This window comes from Maniola hyperantus, chromosome 14 (genome assembly GCF_902806685.2).
Source record: "Maniola hyperantus chromosome 14, iAphHyp1.2, whole genome shotgun sequence".
Taxonomy (NCBI): Eukaryota; Metazoa; Arthropoda; class Insecta; order Lepidoptera; family Nymphalidae; genus Maniola; species Maniola hyperantus.
Window position 1 is genome coordinate 10,483,805 of NC_048549.1, and position 15,803 is coordinate 10,499,607.

The 15,803-nt window shown below is 38.8% G+C and overlaps 1 protein-coding gene across 3 annotated transcripts in view; it reads left to right on the forward strand.

Moving 5' to 3' along the window:
* The window catches only part of Src64B (Tyrosine-protein kinase Src64B), a 143,834-nt gene that overhangs the window by 59,716 nt on the left and 68,315 nt on the right, over nt 1-15,803 (forward strand). The window contains exon 2 of one of the 3 annotated variants that reach the window (XM_069503103.1): nt 299-329. The exons of the other annotated variants lie outside the window; for them this stretch is intronic. The gene's annotated coding sequence lies outside the window, so the exon portion shown is untranslated. The remainder of the gene's footprint in view (nt 1-298; nt 330-15,803) is intronic. 3 annotated transcript variants of the gene reach the window in all.

A 15,803-nucleotide genomic window follows, 5' to 3' on the forward strand; every position in this document is an offset into this window, starting at 1 on the left:
TGTCTGATAAGACAGCATTATTTTTATTGTATTAGTTGATTGATAAAGATTTCACCATCTATTCCGCATATTTTGTAAGCCAGAAGCCTGTGTTTCGACTAGGTATACTTATAAGGTAGGCCACAAAAAACTAAATAGTTTTTCCATTATTTCTTTATTCTGTCTACGACACCTACGTGTACAGTTTTCTATGTTTAATCGACTTTCAAAAACAAATTCGGCGCTTATCGAGGTTGGTACGTATCTTCTTTTTACTTTATATTTTACAGAACTAATACTTGATTATTTTTATTTACAGGTATGCGCCATGTAATAACGATTTAGGAGCGGTAAGATTGACCATAATTTACTAAGGTCCAGGCGTCGTCCAGTAATTGAGCTGTGCGTTGATAGATCAATCAGTCAGTCAGTATGTCAGTTAGCTTTTCCTTTTATATATATAGCCTTTTATAAAAGCTGAAAGTTTCTCTGCGTATCGTCCCCAACACTGCGAGGAACGTTTGTTTGGATGTTTGTTTGTATCACGGTGTCTTAGAGAGATAACATTTAATAAAGGTGTAAAAATCTTATGTCAACGTATAAAGTCTGATTTTTTTAATATTTTATATTTACTAGGTTTTTTAAGAAATTAAATAAATATCACTTGATTTATCGGAGAATGAAAACATCGTGAGGAAACCTGTATGCTTGAGAGTTCTCCATAATGCTCTTAAAGAACGTGTTAAGTCCGCCAACTTACACTTGGCCAGTGTGGTATAATATGGCCACACCCTTATCATTCTGAGATCCTATCGCCGGCTAACTACTGAGTAGGTACAGATGGGTTCATGATGATGATGTGATATTATGTAAAGTGATGGATACCATTGATTGATGTCTAAGTACCTTGCCTAGTTACTAAGTAATCAAACGGGCTTTCAACTTGCCTAGTATTGTGGTTACGATTTATTAACCGTACAAGGAATATTCATTTACATGGTAACCCCTGCGTGACTGAGCGCGGATCATCGACCGTCTATGGTTACAGAAAACCTACGTGTAACCATACATGGTTGTTATAGGACTTTAACCTTTAATATTTATAGCATAATAGCCTTAACAATTACAGCTTTTAACTTTTAAGCCTCATTTACATAAAGCTAGATTTTAATAAACAAAGTTATTAAAAAGTTGAATCATAAAATATGTATGTAGGTAGGTATGATTTGCATAGGATGACCGACTATCGCCTTTACCTTTGTAATTTTTCTTAATTTGGCATAATGTAACGTTAAGCTTGCGATAAATGAAATGGTTTGTAGATTAACTATTATCATTTATCATCCCTAAGCTTTAAGTTCAGAACAATATCTCAGTGGACTACCCCTAAAACAGTCATACTAAGTGAACAGTAATTATCCTTTTATGAAGTCAAAAAAATGTTCAAATTGTTAGACACGATAATATACAGTGCGACAAGGCTCTTTTGGCACTTGAATGACATTGACAGGGGGGCCCTGTTGGAGAACAAAAGCTTAGACTCTTCAAATAAGAACAAAGGTGACACTTGAAGGCAACGTTAGTTTCGATTTTCGCCATGCGCCAAAAGAGCCTTGTCGCACTGTAGTTTATTTTAGAGTATGTGTACAATGTACATGTACAACCATATTATTAGTATGTGCACCACAGCATGCCTAAAGACAAGAAACTCTCTCTGTGTATTCAAGGCGTTATTTCGCAACTGTGATAGAGTAGGTACAATGTAATAGTTTTAATGAATACAAATAAAAGCGTACGCATTGTCATGGGGCCAAGTTTAATTTAATAGGGACAATTTAAATGGTTGAACTGGACAATGGGATTGGGCACAATTTCTTTAATCTCCTCTGGGGGTGACACAAAAAGGCGTGCTGTTGAGATTGACAATGTAACTTTAGGCTGGTCGTCCATTGACTGGTACATTTCTTGCAATTTACGAAGGCGAGTGGCTCATACTTGTATTTAAGTCGTATTGGTATAAGTAACGTACACTGAATGTGTGCGTTTGCGAGCGCTTGCTCGCGACTGATTGGTCCGACATGCACGCACACTTACGCAATGCCCATTTATGCGACGTAACCACAAGTAAAGTCCACTCGCCTTCGTAAATTGCAAGAACTGTAGCAGAATGAACTAGATTGAAAAAACTCTCGGTTTTGATCCTGAATCGACATTATGTCAAATATTAGGCTAGGGTCGACGTGAATCAAAAAGATCTAGTCGTTTCAAAATTAGGTAGACAATATTATTGACGCCTGCCAGTGTAGGTGAAGCCTCGAAGTTTTGTCACTAGTTTCCTAACTGTCGTGAACTGAGCTGGTAGCGCTTATTTTCAACAGCTTGAGATTTTTAGTAGCTTAGGATTCCATCCGGATGCTCTGGATGATGGGCGTCCGAACATAAATTTGGGCATTTCATCATTGCCGTCGAAGACTAACGCTTCTTCTTCTGACGTTATGGCTGCTAGAGAAGCTAGATGTTTAGACCATGCGATGCTATTAAAAAACGCTACGTGAAGATACAGATTACAGGATCAAGTAGTCCAAGAAGTTGATCACGCGTTTTAGCCCGAGGCGTCATGAAAATATGGTTTTTTTAAAATTTATAGACTAGCGCTTGGCTGCAGTCAGACCTGGTGGCAAGTGATGATGCAGCCTAAGATGGAGCGCGCTTGCCTAGAAGATACCTATTCACTCTTGACTTGAAGGTACCCATATTATAGTTAGAGGTTTTGACGACCTCCCTGGCGCAGTCGTGAGCGCTGTAGTCTTATTAGTGGGAGGTCCCGGGTTCGATTCCTGGCAGGGGTTTGGAATTTTATAATTTCTAAATTTCTGGTCTGGTCTGGTGGGAGGCTTCGGCCGTGGCTAGTTACCACCCTACCGGCAAAGCCGTGCCGCCAAGCTATTTAGCGTTCCAGTACGATGCCGTGTAGAAACCAAAGGGGTACGGGTTCAATAAAAACTGCCATATCCCTTCCAGGTTAGCCCGCTATCATCTTAGACTGCATCATCACTTACCATCAGGTGAGATTGCAGTCAAGGGCTAACTTGTATCTGAATAAAAAAAAAAAAAAAGGGAAAACTGATGCTGGAAGGGTGTTCCAAATCTTAGCGGTTCGAATCAGAAATGTGGAGGCAAATCGCTTCAAATCGTACGTATCCGTGGAATTTCGACTACGTGCGAGTGCAGACCTTGGCGATGCCTTGCGGTACGATAGTAGAAAGGTGAAGAAGGAACCAGGTTGAAAAGTTCAACGGCACACTCTCCGAAATATATCCTGTAAAATACCGATAGAAAGGCAACTCTACATGTTCCAAACTTTGAAGTTTAGATTTAATGCTGGAAATAACAATGTAGCTTTATAGTCTCCCCTCAGAACGGTGTGTTACGATTTAATTATAGTTATTATGCACCCAGCCGATCGTTATATCAGGACAATAAGTGGTTTGGTCAGCGAAAGTTCGTTGCAAGAAATTCTCACGTTACGGTTAGTCGTGTTGTTGAAGATTGCAATTAGATCTAGAAAATATGTGTTACTTTTCAACTTAAATGTAGGTGTGTGGCACAGTAATTACGACATCTTGATCCATATAATTTAAAATATCAGGTGCGCGATTGCCGTAGAATGACAGCTACAATGTCACGATCGCAATCACCTCGGATTGGTTGACGCTCGCTCACTATTGGCTACAATGCATTGTTGCCTTGTTGAATTGCACAAATTCAGCGAATCACAACAATTGAGATTTTTATACGTAGTAGTACTTCCAACTTCTTTGTTATAATGATTGATGCAGGTTTCCCGCAAGCGAGATGCAGGTTATCTTGGAATAATATCACGATTACTGGCTTTATTGCCGCGCTGAATCGTTGATTTTTTTGCTCAAAAATAGGCAAAGCATTTATAATTTTCATTTAAAAGTCATCAAAGTGATTAACAGACAAACAGACATACATTTCTAATATTATGGAAAGTATGGATATGGATAGTCCTTTTCCCTCCTAGACCTTATCTAACTTACGTAGTGCTTAGGTCGTCAACTTTCATAAGTCGTAATAGTTATTTGACGATATATTGCAAGTGTAGACCCAGTAACATAGATCATGCTGACTACGAAGTGGGGTAGTCTCTCCACCTGGATTGTTATAGGCTCTAATAGCTGTACTTTAGTTTGCCTTAGTTTACTTAAAAGCTAAACAAGTATATAGATTTTCGCTGAAATGCGTAAGATGCGCACTTAACGCTGCCCATACGGCCTTGTTACTGCGAACTGCCATGATACTATGAGAAACCGTAACTCCCGAAGGTCTAAAGCGTTGGGTGAATCGCGTCGCTTAGGTACGCTTTTCTCCGAGAAGATTTTCTTTAAACAACTAATCTATAGCCCGGTCTGTTTCTTTTACTATGAGATTTTTAGTATTCATTAATTATATTACTATTCACTACATAGTTACTAGTTATCTATGTTGTAAAATAATCCCTTGAACCCACATGGTATGTCGCATGCGTTGGAATTGATGCGATGCAATCTTATTATTGACTTAATAGGGTTTCATCGATAGTTCACCACCGGCTAAATGGATCGCGCCTTTATACATTTATCGGTTTATAAAGCATTGATACAAATACTTACACTTATACTTTGTATAATATATAAAGTTTGATTGATTTTACATTAACTAAATCCGGGGTTTACTTAGCGCGACTGGATCCCACTTCTGATCTTTTTTTCAATTAGTAGAATTTAACGGTCTATTAGGCACTTTGTGTTTGAGTAGGTAACTAGGTAAACTCGTCAATGGATATCTGTCAATTTAGATACGGCCTAATGATGGCCTAGTGTAATAAGAAAATTCCACACAAAGACAGGTTAATGTTATGTGATATCTTACGCTTAAGGCGTTGTCATAATAGGTATTAGGTACATATATATATTTTTTATAATGTAAATTTTGGTATGTAAATTATTTGAGATAACTTAGCCTATATGACTAGGGGTTGATGTAGCTATGTGTCAGTGAAATAATTTTTGAAATGGGATGAGTAGTTTCGGAGATTACCTCCTACTTTGAAACTTACAAACTTTACAACCCTTACGTAAACTGTAGATGACAGTAACACGTCTTGTTAAGCTTTCGACTTGGGCATGAAACGTCAGTAAGACCAATTTGGTGAGATAAACTTTCAGTGGAATTAGGTAGAAGCAGTCCATTGGGGCTCGTTGACCGAAAATCGGGATGCCTTACGCACGCCCACCCCAGATCACGTACCTACTTCCGAATCCACGTAAATTCTGATATTGAGTTACTGTTTTTGATGTCAACTTTGAGGCGTTACGTGAATCTCATCAAAGTAACGCAATTTTAGATAACGTTGAATTTATACAGGTAGAATAGAAGTATAGTCCGCGACAGGTCGAGATGGCAATTGCGGTATGAGGCGGGGGGTCGCCCAGCATACTCGCACGTCACCCGCGCTCGCCCGGACCGGGTTAGCGTGGGGATTGTGCGGGGTGTTCACTCCCCGAATTCCATCTCGACCTGTACCTGTCGCGTACGTACTATCGTCTATACAGGGTGTGACCAGAACGCTAGCAAAAACTTAGCGTTATTGGTATACTACCTAAACAAACAAATTGCAATCCAATACCAATAACCGTTTGCCTCATTTTGTAGTTTAGCCCTCTAACAAATAAACCTGGAATAGCGGTGGAATAGTTATACTCTGTTTTGTCTTTTGCCTTCGAATGTCAAATTACTGATGACAGAGAAAGACAAAACAGAGCATAACTATTCCACCGCTATTCGAGGTTTATTTGTTAGAGGGTTAGTGATGTAGTATTTTTCAAACTCGCAACGTATAGCGTGCTAAACTCGGGTCAATGATCTGCCTACGACGCGGCATTGACTCCGAGTGGTCTACTCAGGTAACGTTCGTTGACCTCTAGCGTCAGTCAGATGTTTATTTGCAATAATATATCGTGAACTTTTACAAAGTGTAGGGTTTTTTATATATATATTTTCGCGTTTTTTTTTGTGGTATCATATTATCAGTAATCATCAGTACTATCACCTGTGGCTCTACCGCGGTTGTTTGACAGCTACAATGTCACGATCGCAATCATCTCTGATTGGTTAATGCTCGCTCACTGTTGGCTACAATGCATTGTTGCAACAAGAATCGCACAAATTCAGCCAATCAGAACAATTGAGATTGTAATAATTATTGATGCAGGTTTTAGACAATCGCCCTACTGTTTTCGTTTTCGCTAGCGTTCTGGTTACATCCTGTATATTAATACTCGTACAAAAATATATTTCCCTTATCAGTGAAATGTCTTTACACGGCAGTGACATTTATATACTTGATTATTTTTAGATTATCTTGTTATTCTATCAACGAATATCGAATAACACAAAATTGGTAGAAATATGAAGCAATGGACGTAATTTCTGACACATTAGTGGTACCGTGAAAGGTTTGTCGACGAAAAATATAATATTGACATCGCCGATTTTACGAACGAGCTGCAAAAATAAATACATACCTATATTTATTATGTAGGACTATTTAGGAATAAACCCGTACCTAGTTTTCTTGTATTTGTAACTCGCCGTTACTCCAGTACCTTTTCTATAGACTACTTGAAATATGTGAATTTGTTTCACATAGAATTTCCTCATTAAATTTCTAAATACATAATAGTAAAAAAACCGGCCAAGTGCGAGGCGGACTCGCGCACAGAGGGTTCCGTACCATTTTCTATAAAAACGGCAAAAAAAAATCATGTCTGTTGTATGGGAGCCCCCTTAAATATTTATTTTATTCTGTTCTTTAGCGTTCTGTTGTATAGCGGCAACAGAAATACATCATCTGTGAACATTTTAACTGTCTATTACGGTTCATGAGCTGATACAGCCTGGTGACAGACGGACGGACAGCGGAGTCTTAGTAATAGGGTCCCGTTTTACCCTTTGGGTACGGAACCCTTAAAACCACGAAATTAAAAGCGATTATACAAACAGACTCGGATTGCGTCTTTGTTCTAAAATAAACTGAGAAAATCTATCAATGATAATACTCAATACTCATTGATAGATTTTCTCATCAGTTTATTTTAGAATTCGTTATAATAATATTTACATATACTTGCAGGCTTGCTGTTTTATTTAGTAACGCATTAACTTGATCTACTTTCATCACTGTTAATTTCACAAGTAATATTTATTACCTGACCTAAAATATAAACTATCTGAGTCATACCTCGTCACACTTTACAGGAATTTAAACATCAGCGTTTATTTTCTCTTTTGACTCCTCCTCCCAGTACCTTTATGACTCACATGTTAATCAGTGGCTATTGTTCAAACATGGGAACACCTGTTTTTGAAAAAATAAATAACTGGGCCAACCGCATGTTCAGGAATGTAGTCTATCGGTCAACTGGTATTGTGTCGACGTCCAATAAAGGTAAAATCAGTTTTTTATTGTAATGCATATTAAGGCAGCGGTCTGACCGCCGACGATGAACGAGAAACGAGTATAGAAGCTTAAACGAGTTGGCGATCAGCAGGAAGCGAGTGTGTAGTTTCGATAGTTTTGTCGACGGGCTATAAGCGAGTGTGCAAGTGCGACGAGCGATTACTCGTGCCATTCGCCCGCGGTCGCTACTCGCTCAGTCCTGTGCACACCTGCGCGCGCGTTACACGTGTTCAAGCGAGCGAGCATCGCTGAACGAATATCGCTGAGCAAGTTTATTGTTGAAAGCTCGTCGCTCAGCGACAAAACTAGTAAACCGAGTCGTCGCCGGCAGTGTGAACAGTCAGAGAGCAACTTTTGATACATGCATTTCTTTCGTTTACACGGAATGTACATTTATTGTGCGTTTCTTGAGAGAGAAAATCGCGGATAGTTAGTCGTTTTCTCGCCGGCGGTCGGACCACTGCCTTATATTATGCGGTGTCATCATCCGACTAGCGATCCGTCTTGAGAATCTTATTCTAGAAAATTATGTGTATAGTACGCGACAGGTCGAGATGGTAATCGGGGTATGAAGCGAGGGGACGCCCCGTACACCCGCGCTATCCCGCACCAGATTAGCGCGGGGGCTGTGTAGGTGTGCGGGGCGTCCCCACCCCGATTGCCATTTCAACCTGTCGCGTTCTATAAAGACAGTTTTTAAATGATCTTCATTAAAAGTATACTTAATTACGATTGTTGTTTGCATTGGATTTTTACTTAGGCTCTGCCAAACAGGTGCAAAATAAGAACCGGAATAACTATCTGTAATGGTAGACTTGCAAAAAAACCGATCTAAGTATAATCCTCCTTGTTGTATCGATTTGGGCGCAAAAAACCGGTCAAGTGCGAGTCAGACTCGCGCACTGAGGGTACCGTAGTGCAGTCGAATTTTTTTAACTTTTTGCACAATAAATCAAAAACTATTATATGCATAAAAATCAATAAAAATCTGTTGTAGAATGTATAGTTAATGATACCCCACTTGGAAAATACTAATTGTTAGTTCATGACCACAATTTAATTTTTTTGTGTGATGTAACCAGAAATTCAGAGTTTTCAGATTTTTCCCCGAATGTCTGCTATAAGACCTACCTACCTGCCAAATTTCATGATTCTAGGTCAACGGGAAGTACCCTGTAGGTTTCTTGACAGACCGACAGATAGACAACAAAGTGATCCTATAGTAGATCAGTAATGATTTGAATCATATATATACTATTCACGTACTATACCTAACACAGAAGTATTAAGCTCAGGTACATAATTAATAACGAACCTATTTCAATAGAACACGTCATGTATTATCTTACTGATAAAATTAAGTTAGAAAAATTTTAAGAATAAAATCGATTTTTAATACCGAAAAAAATATATAAGAAATGAGATTGATATTGTTACAATTAATATTATATAGTACGCGCCAGGTCGAGATAGCAATCGCGGTATGAGGCGAGGGGACGCACTGCACACCCGCACGTCACCCGCACTATTCCGCACCGGGTTCGGGGCGTCCCCACCCCGATTGCCATCTCGACTAGTCCACGCGGACGAAGTCGCGAGCATAAGCTAGTAGTATTATAATGCAGTATGGATCGACGTGTTTTCTTACATAACCGGACAAAATAGAGCAGTAAATTCGCTCTGTGTATTTCACATCCATTTGTTTCCAACACTAATGTCGTCAGAAGGCCCTATCTATTGTTGCAACATCTATTCTTATTGGTGTATTTGCATTGTGATGTTATGTGTTTACTTTTAGTATCTATTAACAAACAAATGCTGCCGGTAACTCTATGCCTATGAAATGATATCACGATATATTAATTTTATCTTAAACGTAGGACACAGTTTTCTCTGTTCTACATAGATTACAGATCATTTTGCTTTGCTTACTTAGGTCATTTAAAAGCGCTTGTAAATATGTAACTTTTGGGTCGGAATATTATAAACGCTACCTACCTACTTAAGATTTTGATTCAAGGCATAAAATAGTTATCGCTTGCTTTAACGGTGAAGGAAAACATCGTGAGGAAACCTGTACACTTGTGAGTTCCCGAAACGGTTCTCTGTAGTAAGCCGGCGATGGGTTGATCATGATGATGATGATGATGCTTATGAATATTAAAAAAAAATCTCTGGTTCGGAATGCCTTTCCTACCAAGAAGAACCAGCAAAAACTCGGTAGTGTAACTAACCAAAAACTAAAACTATAACTAAAAATTATGCCATCATCGTATCATGTGTGCCAATTCGCACTTGGCCAGCGTGGTGGAGTAAATCCTTCTCATCCTGAGAGGAGACCCGTGCTCAGTAGTAAGGCGAGGATGAGTTGATGATGATATCATAAAGTCTCTTACTACCTATAAGTTTTTCGTTCAACTTAGTCACGCAATACCGGTTGAAGTTTAGCATAAGCTTACTCATCCGCTATTGCAGATAAATGTTTTAGTTCGTATGCACGCTCCTTGGTATAAATAGTTTCAGTAATTCAGTCCCAAGTTCAAGGACCGGGCAATGTATCGGCTTGCGACGCCGTTAGGTCTAGCGGCTCATTTAGTACTTTTATTTTTTATCTTGCTCGGGTATTATTGGAGCTATTTATCTTTTCCTGCTTAAACTCGTTTTTTTTATGACAATCTGCTCAATTCCGACTGCTTTCTTTTGATTTAAGGTTAATGTTATGGTTATCAATTTATTTTTAACACAGAGTTTAACTTTAACATTCTTAAAAGCATCTTAAATATTAAGCTCTGACTTTAGGCCTTTATTATAAACCAGATGATGCCCGCGACTTCGTCCGCGTGGATTTAGGTTTTTAAAAATCACGTTGATCTTCCGGGATAAATAGTATCCAGCCTATGTCCTTCCCAGTGATGCAAACTATATCTGTACCTACCCAAAATCGGTTGAACGGATGAGCCGTGAAAACCTATTTTAACCTATTTTACTTTCCATCATTATATTTGAATTTACTATCGAGACTGCATTTAGATTCGCAGTCACCACTACGTCTTATTTCAATTTTCTTTTAGTAAATTTAATTTCTTTGCGTTTATTCTATTTTCATTTAACGCATAACCAAAATAATATCTAATATTGGTCCATCATCTACTGATTGTATACCTAAAGGGTAGGAAAATTGAAAAGTGCTGGCATAACAACCGTATGCTCTGCAGGCCTTTGACAACGTGATACTAAATTTCGCTCTAATACCCCATGAGAGGTTTTCCGCCTCACATCTGCAGCAGAATTTTTGAATTTCCCGTAATAGAAAAGTTTCATTATGCGTTCTATTCGACCACTTTTAGGGTCTGTCTGTCAAGACCCGTCAAGGGAATCAAAACCTATAGGGTACTTCCCGTTGACCTGGAATCATGAAATTTAGCAGGTAAGTAATGTAGCACAAGTAAAGGGAAAAATCCGAAAACCGTGAATTTTTTGTTTCATCACAAAATAAATTAAAAAGTGTTATTACTTATTTCCTGTTCAATGCAGCAATAGCACGTATTACGAAACCCTTCGTGGGCGAGTCTGACTCGCACTTAACCAGTTTTTGTACAAACAATGGGGCTGATTCTCTATGTACACAATCACTAAACTAAACTAAATTAACAGGTCTAAATATAGTGCTATCCTTTCCGCAAGCAACATTTATATGACAGGGATAGCAATAGATTTAGACGTGTCATTTTAGTTTAGTTCAGAGATTGTCACAAGAGAATCGGCCAATCTAAGTTATAAGGACTATAGGTTTATGGATTTTTGCTCTTGCTGCGTTGAAATGGAAGAAACTCAATAGTGATAGATAGATATATAAGTCGACCGCGAAAAGCAACTTTATTCAAAGTACGAGTACTATAGTAGAAAAAGTACTTTTATCTTATTTAAACGATCGCGCTTCTTATGTTTTGGTTCTTGCAGCAACTGTTTCCGACTAGGTAACTATTATAGAGTGAGAGCCAGCGCGTGCCAGACCTTCGTTATTTTATAAAATCTGAAAGATTCTCTGCGTATTGTCCCTAACACAGGAAGGAACGACTAAGAAGATAGGATCATGATGGCTTTGGGAGATATGAGGTAACAAAGGTGACGTGATTTCTAATAGGTAGGTACTAAACCAAATAAAATTTAAAAAAATAAGACTTTATACTAAGATATATTTTATATTTTATACTAAGATTTTTACACATGTGTTACCTGTTATGTCCCAAAGCCACCATGATCCGAACTTCATAGTCGCTGATCGTTCCTCCCTGTGTTATGGACAATTCGCGGATAAACTTTCAGCTTTATAAAATAACGAAGGTCTGGCACGCGCTGACTCTTAGTCCATTAGTTCGAATCGTCTTGAGTGCTCGCCTTTTTCCCACATTCTCTGCGCTACTTGCACAAAATATCTTGTCCTGTTATGGCGAACCACTTGCAAACAAGCTTGTTACTTGCTAGCCATTTGGTTTCTCAGTAGCTTACGGTAAACATCATTCAACATCAAGTTGCGGGTACGATTCGTTTGAATTTGATCAAGATTTTATATGTATCATCTGCATTCTACATAAATTGTATTTTTACTCGCCAACGAACTGCTGTGCAGTTTTTCGAGATACAAATTATAACAATACTTGTTTGTGCATAATATAATAAACTAGCTTATACTCGCGACTTCGTCCTCGTGGACTACACCAATTTCAAACCCCTATTTCCACCCCCCTTAAGAGTTTAATTTTCAAAAATCCTTTCTTAGCGGATGCCTACGTCATAATAGCTATCTGCATGAAAAATTTCAGCCCGATCCGTACAGTAGTTTGAGCGTTGCGTTGATAGTTAAATAAAAAATACTTAATATACGTGCCTATAAATAAACGTAATTACCTAAACCTGAATATTATGGCACCTGAACCGTATGTTATTTCTTTTCAAACGTGACCACACGCTCGCGCATTACACACAGCCGGTGTTACACCGACATATGAATTATCTGTGTGTTTTGTGTTTTGCTACAAAGCGCAGCTGCTAATTGCCACACACGATACAATAAATTGTTTATGTAGTGTTTGATAACCATTATTAGGTTTCCAATAAAACAAACATAGACTTTACCGCCCATGTATGCAGTACTAACATAACAGACTTTAACTATTTATCTAAACCACTGCTGGATAGGATATAGGTCTCTTGTAGGGACTTCCAGGCGCCACGGTCTTGCGCTGCCTGAATCCAGTGGCTCCCTGCGACTCGCTTGATGTCGTCTGTACAGTGTACACCTAGTGGGGGTCTTCTAGTCCACTTTCCATGTCCAGTCGCCATGCTAGCACCTTAGGACCCCTAGGTGCCCTGCTCATTGCCACTTCAGCTTCACAACCTGCTGAACTATTTCGGTTACCTATTGTCTTTCTCCTACGGATCTCCTCATTTTTGATTTGATCACGTAGAGAAACTTCAAGTACAGTTCTCTCTATCGCCCACCGAGTGACTCTGAGTTTTCCTCTGAGGTCGATAGTTAGCGACCAAGTTTTAGGAGGACATATTTATAATGCGTAAAGTTATATTCACTTCACTTAGTGCTATTTTATGCGGAGTTATTTCCACTTCACTGGTGCATAGCTCATGTAACCCTGCAATCTGTTGCAGACGCTGTTCACAGCCGGCTAGTGCACGTATCACACGCTCAATTACACCTTGGGAACAGAACGCCCGTAGCGAAACATTCTGGAAAAGCAGCTTTGTGAAAAAGATTGTAATTGATCGATGAGATGTGATTTATCTATATATGTACCTACCTACCTATTTAAAAAGAGAAACTGACCGAAAAGAATATCGATATTTCGACCCAGTTCGATGGTCCCGTCGTGACCACAACTCATGCAACTGGGTCCAAATATCGATAATTGAAAATCATTCTTTAATCGTGGTACGTACCCGTTATTTACATTACTAGCTGATGCCCGCGACTTCGTCCGTTTGGATGTACATTTTTCAAAATCCCGCGGGAACTCTTTGATTTCCAGGATAAAAAGTAGCCTATGTGTTAATCCAGGGTATAATCTATCTTCATTCCAAATTTCATCCAGATCTGTTCTGCCGTTTTTGCGTGATTGAGTAACAAACATCCAAACATCTAAACATACAAACATCCACACTTTCACATTTATAATATTAGTAGGATAATACGTCGTTGTAAACTACAGAATAAGCCTAAAATAATTAGTGCTTGAACATGCTGATAATAAATGCTCGATAAGAAAGTTTCATAGAATACTAGCTGACCCGCCCCGGCTTCTCTCGGATGGATTTTAGAAGATCGGCGTGTGGGTAGAATTTTCAATAATCCTGAAATATGTACCTACGTATTTTTTATTGTAACCGAAAACCCAAATACCAATTTTCATCGATGTAACTTTAAAAATGATAGACTTTCATACAAACTTCCATCCCCTATTTACCCCACTTAGGGGTAGAATTTCGAAAAATCGCTTCTTAGTGGATAGTGGATACCTACTCTTTACAAAGAACACACCCTCCAAATTTCATGTCTCTAGGACCAGCGGTTTAGGCTGTGTGTTGATATATAAGTCAGTCAGTCAGTCAGGACTTTGAATTTCATATATATAGATCGATACCTGCGTCCATATATTAGAATTAGCCTGAATTATCGTCGAGCATGTTGGCACGTGGTGACCCAGCATATGACTCATGTCGCATACGTATGTGGTGTAATATGCCGGCTCTCGCTCAACATTTTCTATGGATTGACCCATTTTACAGTTTCGTGTTTGCGGCAAAAAGAGTTACTAACTTCTTTGACCCGTATACACTGAATTTCAGTCCAAGTGTTCACAGTAAAAATATCGCTATTAAGTTCTTAGCTGTATTTTAACATTTTAAGCTGTACTTTTCCAGGCATTTTACTACCTAGAGGCTAGAATTTTATGACTAAAAGAACGTTAATTAGGTATTGTTTAAACGGGCAAATTTCCACCCCTATGTCGTCAACATTCCATCTACGCGTACGAAATGCTTTGCGTCATCATTCCTTATACGCATGGCTAGGGTCTGGAATACTCTTCCGAGATCAGTGTTTCCTGCCAATTATAATCCGGGTATCTTTAAAACAAGAGTGAATAGGCATCTTCTAGGCAAACGCGTCCCATCTTAGGCTACATCATCACTTCCCATCAAGTGTGATCGTGGTCAAGCTTGCGCATAATATAATGAATAAAAAAAAAATGTTACATTCATATTTTTTGTCGAAGACTAGGTGTTGTGCATAAACATAATATCTAGTGTTTTAGGGGACCTTTGATGAAAGTTGGATCAGTGTTTACGATTAAGATTTACGACTATAGGGATACGTTTAGGTACTTACTCTGATATAGAGTGCTAACGTTTTTTTTTCCTTGGAAAAATCCTCATGGCACGGAGGTTATGTCGGACTCTTACCCACTAAAACCCCACGATATTACACGCATCGCCTGGTGGCTGGGGTACGAGGCCAAACACGTTCGCGCCACCCAGCCAGCGGCGCCTGCTGAGGACCCACCTCAGGGGACCAATATAGTCCCTACACACCGTCTGACGCGCACTAGAAACATGATTATCATCATGTGCAAACCTATCATGCACTTACATGACTTTATTTATATTTGTATTTTTTTATAAAATAACGAAGGTCTGGCAGCCGCTGTCTCTCTCTCTCCCTCTCTCTCTCTCTCTCTCTCTCTCTCTCTCTCTCTCTCTCTCTCTTAGTGATATCGTTGTGAATTGTTTTCCGTCCTAAGTTCGTATCGTGTCAATATGCACACACATATGACACACACTCTACGCATTGTGTAAAGTGTAAACTATTTTATAGTGTTACACAAAGCGATTCTCTGAGTAAGGAAACGATAAGATGTTTAGAGTGTACTGGCTAATGTACAAAGAAAATCACCATATCGCCCCATCAATCACGCCTGACCTGCTTCATGATGGGAAATAATGTTTATGTACCCAATATATGGAAGGGTTAGGTATATTGTTTACTGACCACTCCAGTTATTGGTTTTATGACAAAATACATATTGAGCGTAGTGTTAGATATATATCATTGTTGTTTAACTAAATAATTTTAAATAGGTACATATCAAAAATTGCGGACCGGCAGGATCGAACCCGCATCTTCTGGGATCGCGCTACGGTTCGCTTGCTGCCAGTGCAATTTTTGATATGTATTTAAAATTATTTAGAAATTTCCTTGAAGTGTGGGTAAAACATTATAAAAATT